At 37.2% G+C, this 9,173-nt stretch overlaps 1 pseudogene; it reads left to right on the forward strand.

Annotated features, from left to right (window-relative positions):
• Positions 1-1,690: 1,690 nt before the first annotated feature.
• On the forward strand, positions 1,691-1,857 carry LOC131053491 (U2 spliceosomal RNA; annotated as a pseudogene).
• Positions 1,858-9,173: the final 7,316 nt, after the last annotated feature.

Genomic DNA, 9,173 nt, shown 5'->3' on the forward strand with positions numbered 1-9,173 from the left:
AAACCAAAATTTAAAAATTAATAGGAATGTGCTAATTTTGTAATGACAAATCTCCTCCTTTCATCTTTTAGGGGGTTTTAACATTTTTGTCATTTAAAATATGCCTTGTTCTATTTTTATGCACCAAATGGAGTGCATTGTCTAATTTTGAAAAAGAGGGACACTCTCTCCAATTCCCTGTGTCCATAAGACATCCAAGTGTTGGGTACATCACTAAGAACCTAGGGGTAGTGTCTATGTGAAACACTATTAATTTTAATATTTCTCTTATTCGTAATAACATAAGATACTATAAGAAAATTATGTTGTTTATAAGTTATAAGTAACAAATTTTTTAATGATTTATTGTTAGATGTAAGTGATCTTGGAATATTTCATAAACAAAGCATTTTATCTATATAATGTACTTAGATTCACAATTGTTTAAAGGAGACAATGTTTTAAAAAGTCACAATGTAAATATTTGATCAATTGACTTAAAATGGACATCTATTGACACAATTCTAAGACATTAGATTGATTAAATATATTAGAATTGAATTTATATATAATAATATAATTTTAACATCTTAGCTAAGGATATGCATTGTAATATAATTCAAAATGTGCTCCAATCATAAACTGAAGGTTGGAGTAATTGTCATCATAAAGTTAAGTAAGAATATTGCAATTGTTTAAAGATAATTTCTCACTTTCAATTGTTTTGTACATTGCCCAATCTCATTGTTGATGTATATAATTACTTCACGATTTGTAAACCATATGATGAATAATCAATTTTCATAAAATTCTCACATTTTACTTGATGAAGAGGGGAAACATTCATGAACTTAATGATAGGGAAGGTGTACCACTACAATTCTTGAGTGGTGGTTATTTACAATTGGATGTGGAACCAATATAACAATTATCCATCAAAAGAACATTTTTCTAATGTGAGAATTTGAATTTTTTTATAAACATCTTTGAAAGCTTCAAAGATGTTCCCTCATATTGTAGTGGTCCTAATCATATCTAAGCACCCCATCAAAGCCTCAGACGCATGAAGCCTTTGATTCGACATAGTCTCCATACTCTTAAAACTCTAAGCTTTGATCCCATGTTATTCTAAAAACTTTCTCATACTTGAATAAACGAAGCATTTCCCCAACATTTGAAACTATGTGTTTCTTGACTGTGACTTGCGATTGATACAAATGTAACAAAACAAATCTGCTCTCAATTTGTGACAGTTGTATCTCTACACATGGGAGATTTAGGGATTTGAACCCCAAAGGCTAAATCAGAGGAAATATTTGATGGTAGATTTCTGACACAATTCCAAGGAAGTAATTCAACAATTGGAAAAGCAATTTGGTAGCAAAGGGAGAATGTCTAGAACTTCCTCCAAGGAGAAGGATAGGCGAAGTAAGAGGACCAAAATTTCATAAAGACAAAATTTGCAAAATTTGTAGTGCTAGTTTATTACTTCTTAATGGTGCAGGACAAACCATTTATTTTTGTTCTTAGGAAATGATTACACTATTGATGTGAAATGTGAAGAAATGACTTGAAGGTGTAAAGAAGAGAGAAGTAGAAGGTAAAATGATAAAATAAATTATAGAAACATATTTATCCTACATGTAGGAAGGGCAAGGTATAGGGAAGAGAGGTCAAAAAGAAAATAAATAGGGAGTGCAAGATGAAAATCATATCTTTCTTGGCCTAATGGCTAAGATCAAGTGTAGTATTTGTTCTTATCAGTTCAATGTTATTAAATTAATTTCTTGAGGGGGAAGTCTCAAATAATAGCTTGCTACGAGGGCTTTTAGGCATCGCTTTTGTATTCCACTAATATAGAAGCCTAGTGCACCCCACAAACCCTATACCAACCTAAAATTAAATTTATTCTCTATAATGTTTAAATTAATTTTATTAATCTCTATTGTCATTCTAATAAATTAGTTAAAAGAATTTTATCAGACCTTTAGCCATCGCTTTTGCATCGCACTATTACAAAAATCTGGTGCACCCCACAAATCCAATACCAACCTAAAATTAAATTCAATCCTTGATATTTTATTTTTAACAAAATTAATCTGAATTGTTATTATGTTTCAATTTAATTAGTTAAGAGACTATTCTGGAGGAAATCCTGCCACCATAAATGTGTGTCTCATGCCAAAATCTCACATCAAATTTTTTAAATACCTTTTTTGCCAGTAGTCAGATCCTTCAATTGTAAGCCAATATATTATTTAGACTAATAGACTAATTTGTATATATAACAGAAGATTTATGGATGATATACAATTATGAACCATACAAACTTGAGATATGAGTGTTGATTACTTGAGAAGCAAATATAAATGTATGCATAAAACAATCAATGCCAAAAATGTTACAACAAAAGTGCTAGAAAAGAAATAGAAGCATGGTTGATATGCACAAAAATTACTGAACAATATGTACAAAAAATTATTGAACAATATGGATTATTTCTAGGGTTCTATTCTAATTTCTTTTGTATACAAACATGAGCGTATCTTGGCCATGGTATTTTAACATTTAGGCAATAGAACGTTACGAGCTTCTCTCACAAGTGCTAAGTCTTTATTTCTTCTTTAGAGCTATGATTTTCACTATTGTTTGTAAATTTATTCTGAAACTATTCTTCATGCTTTTTTTTTTTTTTTTCTAGTGACTAACAAGGTTGGTTTCAATAAAATTATATATTTATAACCATTCACTCCATTTGATCATGCCATTGTTAGCATTAATAATTAATATTCCTATATTCCTTACATTTTAATATATCACTAAAATATCAACTACACTCTTAATATGGCATTGAAATTCTTGGGTGGCTATCATTTAAAACCAGAAGTGGCAACCATATAGAGTCCGTTAAAAAATAAATTTCAAGAATTTAAAATTTATCACAAACATCTTCAAAAGCCTCAAATATTTATTTACAACCATTCTAATTAAGGGGTCAAATTAGAAAAAAATGACTCTTGTGATTTAATGACTTATCTAAGGTATTTTAAAAATAAGTTTAGCCCTTCACAATCAACAAGGAGAAGAGAATTGATATTGGAGGATGGTGATGGTCGAGAGCTCTGCGTGTGCGGGCTGGGGGAAAGCCTAGCCGTTCTCTTCTCTCATCTCTCCCTGTGTCTCGATGGTTGCGGTCTGTGCATGTTTCAGGCTGGGAGTGGGGTGTTTGTCTGTGGCTATGAGTGAGGTGGTGTGGGGGGAGAGTGGGGCTGCCCTCGCCCCTCTTCTTTTCCTATTGTTTTCTCTTTTGCATGCACTTGCTACCGGCTGGTTTGTCTACTCCTATGACGGGGGCTTTGGCTGGTGGGTGCGTGTTTGTGGTTTTGGCTGCTCCTATTCGGGGTGCTTTTTGATTGCATGGTGCAGGTTATGTCTCCAATTTTGCATTCGACTGGTGCTATGGAGGTTTCTGATCCTCCATCTTCTCTGCATGCGACAGATAAGGAGCATCATGTAAATTATTTTTTCGGGGAGGAATCAATATCTTAGAAGGGTTTGCCTGGTTTGAAGAAGATTAATAGCTACTTGGAAAGAAGCTAGGATCGGCCTGTTCTGGTTATTCAACCAGACACAATCTCAGAAAATGTAACGTACTGGAGCAATCATGCTCTTATCTACAAATTCATGGCTTTACAACTTTCTTTACCAATTTTGGAGTCTTGGGCTTGTCGAATTTGGAATCCTGAGGGACAAATGGAGATTCTATTGGCGGCGAATAATTATTTTATGGTCGTTTTCTCTTGCATGGAAGACAAGATTAAAGGGTGGCCCTTATTTCTTCAATCAAGTGGGCCTTTTTGCAAAGCTCATATCCTGCACTCAATTGTGATGTTACTGGGCAAACCTATTGGAACAACTTCTCATACCCTGGATAGAAAGGTAATCTCCTCTGCTCGCATTTGTGCTGAAATTGATCTTAATAATCCTTTGCTAGATTCAATTGAGCTCCGCCTTGGATCCTCTTCTTGGACCCAACCACTAGATTATGAAACTCTCCCCTTTAGATGTCACATTTGTCATGAATATGGTCATCTGCAGAGGATATGTCCTCGATCTAATCCGACATTGAATGCATCTAAGGCCGCCTCTGGTTATGATCTGAAGGGGGATAAAGGAAAGGCCCCTATTCAGGATGGAAATGTGGATAAGGAAGGTTTTATCCTGATTAAACCTCAGAATAAGGGAAGAGGGCAAAAAAGAACCTTCAATGACAGACAGGATGATGCACACTTCAACAGATTTGATACTCTAGTAGACTTATCTCAAGAGGAAGGTGTTCCTATGGATATTTCCTTAGGGGTGCAGTTTGTGGAGGGGGTAGCCTTAGAGAATGAGAGGAATGATAATCAGGATTTGCCACCAAAGGATCAACAGGATGGGCCTATGGACACATATGTGTGCATTCAAGGTTATGCGGGTCCTGAGTCAGGAGTGATGTTGGGGTAAAAGGTTGGGGATGCTATTGGGACTCAAGATCCTGGCTTGGTTGGTTGTTGACTCAAGAAGGACTAGTAAGTCCTCTTAAGTCTTAGGCTTGCACCAAAAACCTCTTAAAAAGGGACCTTTGGATAAATCCTTAAGGATTGGTTGGAAGACAGATCAAGAAGAGGTGAAGCTAATTGGGGATACTCTAGTGGAGTCTGGGTTGGTGAAAACCATTGAATCACATTTCTCTCAACCCCTGAAATGATTGTTTTATCTTGGGATGTGAGGGGTATGAATAAAATCCCTAGACAAAAGGCTATTCATGATTTAGTCAAATCTCAATGCTTAGACTTGGTTTTTATTTAGGAATCAAAGCTGACTATAGATAGTTTGTTGGATAAAGCTCCTAGTATTTGGTCTTGTGGACTTTGCCAATGCGTTGGTGTTTTTGGGAACTCCGGTGGATTGGCTTGCTTCTAGGACCCTATAAATATTTCCCCTCTCTGGTGGATTTCATGTCGGTCGCCTTTTTTTATGGTGACTTCATGTTTGGATTCTAGGAAGGTTTGTCTATTTTCCAATGTTTATGCTCCTACTGATTTCCTAGGTAAGTCTCTTCTTTGGGAGCACATTAAATTTGTTTGATCTTTGGTGCCTTATCTTCCCTGGATTTTGGTGGGAGACTTTAATGCAATTTTTAGTTTGGAAGAGAAAAGAGGGGGTTTTGTTTGGTAGGAACCCTCTTCCTACCTTCTCAACAAGAATATTTAATCTTTAAATGTTATTGATGTGAAGATAAACAATTTAACTTTCACCTGGAATAACAAAAGAGGCTATCTTAGAGAGGTTGGTCAAATATTTGGTTTCTGGCTTCTGGATTAGTGATAGATGGGTTACTTTTTCAAAGATCTTGGATTGGAGAGGTTTAGACCATTGACCGATCAAGATTTTTGTGACCGCTCTTTGTCCGCCCAGGAATCCTTCTTTTAAATTTTAGTTAATGTGGCTTAGAGACACCTCTCTTCAGGACTTAATTTCTACCTGGTGGTACCAAGGTAAACCAACTCATGGCAAGGCCATGCACTCCTTTGTCAAAAGGATGTAATTTGTGAAATATAAGCTTAAGAGATGGAATAGACAAGGATTTGGGAACTTCCATCACAACAAAATTGTTTCTCAAGCCCATCTGGACAACGTCACTCTTTTAATTTGGGACCAAGGTTTGACCTTGGAGCTAAGCAGGGAAGAGCCCTCAGCTCTCAAGGACATTGAGGAATGGGAGCTTCGAGAGAAATTTTTTTGGAAATAGAAATCTCGTCATGATTGGCTCCAGGAAGGTGATAGGAATACGACTTTCTTTCATAATTGTGTAAGGGCCTACAAGAGTAATAATTGTATTTCATCTCTGATGGCTCTGGATGGTTCTACCCTTTCTTTGAAAGCTGCCATTTCTCAGGAGGTCTTGAGGTATTTTTCTGCTCTGTTTACAGAGGATTCTCCCCCTGCTAAAGAGGAGGAAACTACAATATTGGATTGCATTCCTTTGGTTGTCTCTCAATGAATGAATGATGACCTCACTTGCCCTATTGATATAGAATGTAGTTTTTAGTATGAAGAAAAGTAAAGCCCCTGGGTCGGATGGTTTCCCTATTAAGTTCTTTCAGGAATTCTAGGAGATAATCAATCTGGATCTTCTTGAGGTGGTCCAGGAATCTCATAGAAATAAGTAGATGTTGAAGGCTATGAATGCTACTTTCTTGGCCCTTATTCTAAGAAAAGATGGGGCTAACATGCTTGATCAATTTAGGCCTATTGCCTTATGCAATGTTGTTAATAAAATCATTACCAAACTTATTGTTGAACACCTTAAGGGGTGCCTCAAAGAGGTGACCTCTGAAGAACAGGGGGGATTTGTTGTCGGAAGACAAATTATGGATGGGACTGTGATACCATCGAAAGCTATTCATTATATGGCTTCGTCTAGGGAAAAAGCTATGTTTATTAGGCTTGATATGGAAAAGGCTTATGACAGGGTGAAATGGTCTTTCTTGCAGAAGGTTTTGTTAAATTTTGTATTTTCCAATGAATGGGTTAACTAGGTCATGAGTTGCGTCACCTCTACTTCTTTTTCTATTCTCATCAATGGAGAAAATTCTTATTTATTCATGGCTTCTCGGGGCCTACGATAGGGGGATCCTCTATCTCCTTATATTTTTATCATTTTTGCTGAAGGGTTGGGAAGGTTCATTAAGTCTCAGGTTCAGCATGGTTTGATTCAAGGATAGAGATGGGGTAATGGGGTGTCTCGTTCTTTGGATCTCTAGTTTGTTGATGATACTGGTCTAATGGTATGGCTATAATTAATGAAGTAGCTAAATTAAGGAAATCTTTAGATATTTACTTGGCTTCTTTAGGTCAAAGGATTAATGAGGACAAGTCTTCCATTTTCTTTTTTAACACCCCTGACTTATACAGAGCATGACTACTCGTATTCTTAGATTTTAGATTGGTACTCTCCCTATGGTGTATCTAGGGATTCCTTTGGGTTTGGGATCTCAGCGCAATGATCTTTGGTAGGTGTTCTTGGAGAAATTCAAGAAGATGGTTAGCCATTGGACCATTAGATGTCTCTCTTCTGCTTATAGGGTGATTCTTTTGAAGATGGTGGTGTAGGCTCTACCCCTTTATAGGTTTTTTGTTCAAGTTGCCCCTTCTAGTTTTTTGAAAATTTGATGCTTTGTCCTAACAATTTCTTTGGTCTAGGAATTTTCTCTTGGCTAAATAGAGTTTAGTGAAGTGGGACTCAGTGTGTAAACTGAATCGGGAAGGAGGATTAGGGCTTCGTACTGCTGCAATGAATAATTGAGTTTTTGCTGCTAAGCTTTATTAGCGGTGGTGCACTAGTCAGAATCAAAGATGGGCTAATATTCTCTCCCACAAGTATTATGGGGCATGTGTGGGAATGAAATTTCAAGATACCCTCTAGTGGGGAAGGGGTCCATGATCTGGAGCACTTTAAAGAGAGGGGCTAATCTCATCAAGGATGGTCTTTTTTGGGTATGCAACATGGGTGTTGATACTTTATTCTAGCTATATTCTTGGGATGGTCATCCCCCGATTATTTCTCAATTTCCACATCTTTAGCCTTTGTGCAATATCTTTACTGAGGCTAGATGGAGCAAAGTATAGAATTTTAAAAGAATTAATTTATAGGGCCATGTGGAGGTTTTTTGTTGGAAAGATTCCCGAGATTGGCCTTCTGGAGGCTCTGAGGATGATCATCAAGAGCTTGCTGGGATTCTTGTTGGGAGACTTTGCACTTCTCTTAAGGGGAATGATATTCTGGCCTGGGGTCCAGACCCAAAAGGTAGGTTCTTTGTCATTTCAGGGTACCTTGAGTTGGACAGTCAATTGTACGGTAGAGGGGGCATGGGTTGGTGGAAATAGGTTTGGAACAAATTCTCATGGCCTAAGTATAACTTTTTTCTCTAGTTGGTAGCCCAAAATAGATGTCCGACTTGGGATAATTTGAGTAAATGTGGATTTCAAGGCCCATCAATCTGTGTCTTGTGTAGAAATAATGAAGAGAATACTTCTCATTTGTTCTTTCAGTGTCCCTATTCTAGGGGGATTTGGCATCTCTTGTGGGAGTTTTGGAATCATTCTTGTGTTCATGCCACCTCTTTGGTGGAATTTTGGGAGAGCTTGGGAAGGCCTCCTAGCCAGACTCCTTTTCTCCAAATTGCGTGGACGATTGGCCCTTCTTTATTATTTGGAATATTTGGCTTGAGAGGAATCAAATAATTTTTCAGGAGGTAGCCTTTGATAGAAATCTCTTGTGGTGGAGGATTTTCAATAACCTTAGAGGGACTATTGCAGCTAAGTGTGATATCTCAGTCACTATTGCTCCAGAGGATTTGGATGTTGTTAGGAGGTTGAATTTAGTTGACTATGGTGTGAAATTTTCTATTGGAAAGAAATTGAGGGGGGCCAAGAAAAACGTTCATATAGGGGAGAGATGGCTTCCTCCCCCAGAGGGAGTTTTGAAAATTAATACCCATGGTTCTTCCAGGGGGAACCCGGGTTTGGCTGGTATTGGAGGTGTCAACAAGAACAATGGAGGTAGGGTTATTTTTTTCTTCTCTAAATTTGAAGGGCTTCACTCAAATAACCTTATGGAAGCCCTGACTATTCTCCATGCGATTGAGAGAGGTTATGCTCTTGGATGGAGATGGATTTCTTAATCTAATTTGCAGATAGTGACTGATATGTTGAACACTTGGCATTTGGAGGAGGTTAATTGGTATCTTGTGGTGATGGTTAAACAGATCTTGTATGTGTGTTCTTTTTTGGATTTTATCTCTTTTAACCATATCCCTTGTGAGTGGAATAGGGTTACAGATTGCTTAGCCAAATGGGCTTCAGAGAACCCGGTGGGGTGGAATATTGAGGATTGGGGGATGCTATCTCCAGAGTATTTAGATGTTATGAATAGGTTAATAACAGATGACCAGATGTTGTAAGTTTTCTTTTGGGAAGGTTCTTTGGGACCTTCTTATTGCTGTTTTTTGGTCCCATTTGTGGGCTATTGGCCCTTTGGTTTGTATCCTTGTGTTTCCTTGAACAAATTTTTAACCCCCCTCTTTTCAAAAATAAAAACTAAAAAAAAGGAGAAGAGAATCCAATAAACTGAAGAGTAAAGACACACA

This window comes from Cryptomeria japonica, chromosome 4 (assembly GCF_030272615.1).
Source record: "Cryptomeria japonica chromosome 4, Sugi_1.0, whole genome shotgun sequence".
Lineage (NCBI taxonomy): Eukaryota > Viridiplantae > Streptophyta > Pinopsida > Cupressales > Cupressaceae > Cryptomeria > Cryptomeria japonica.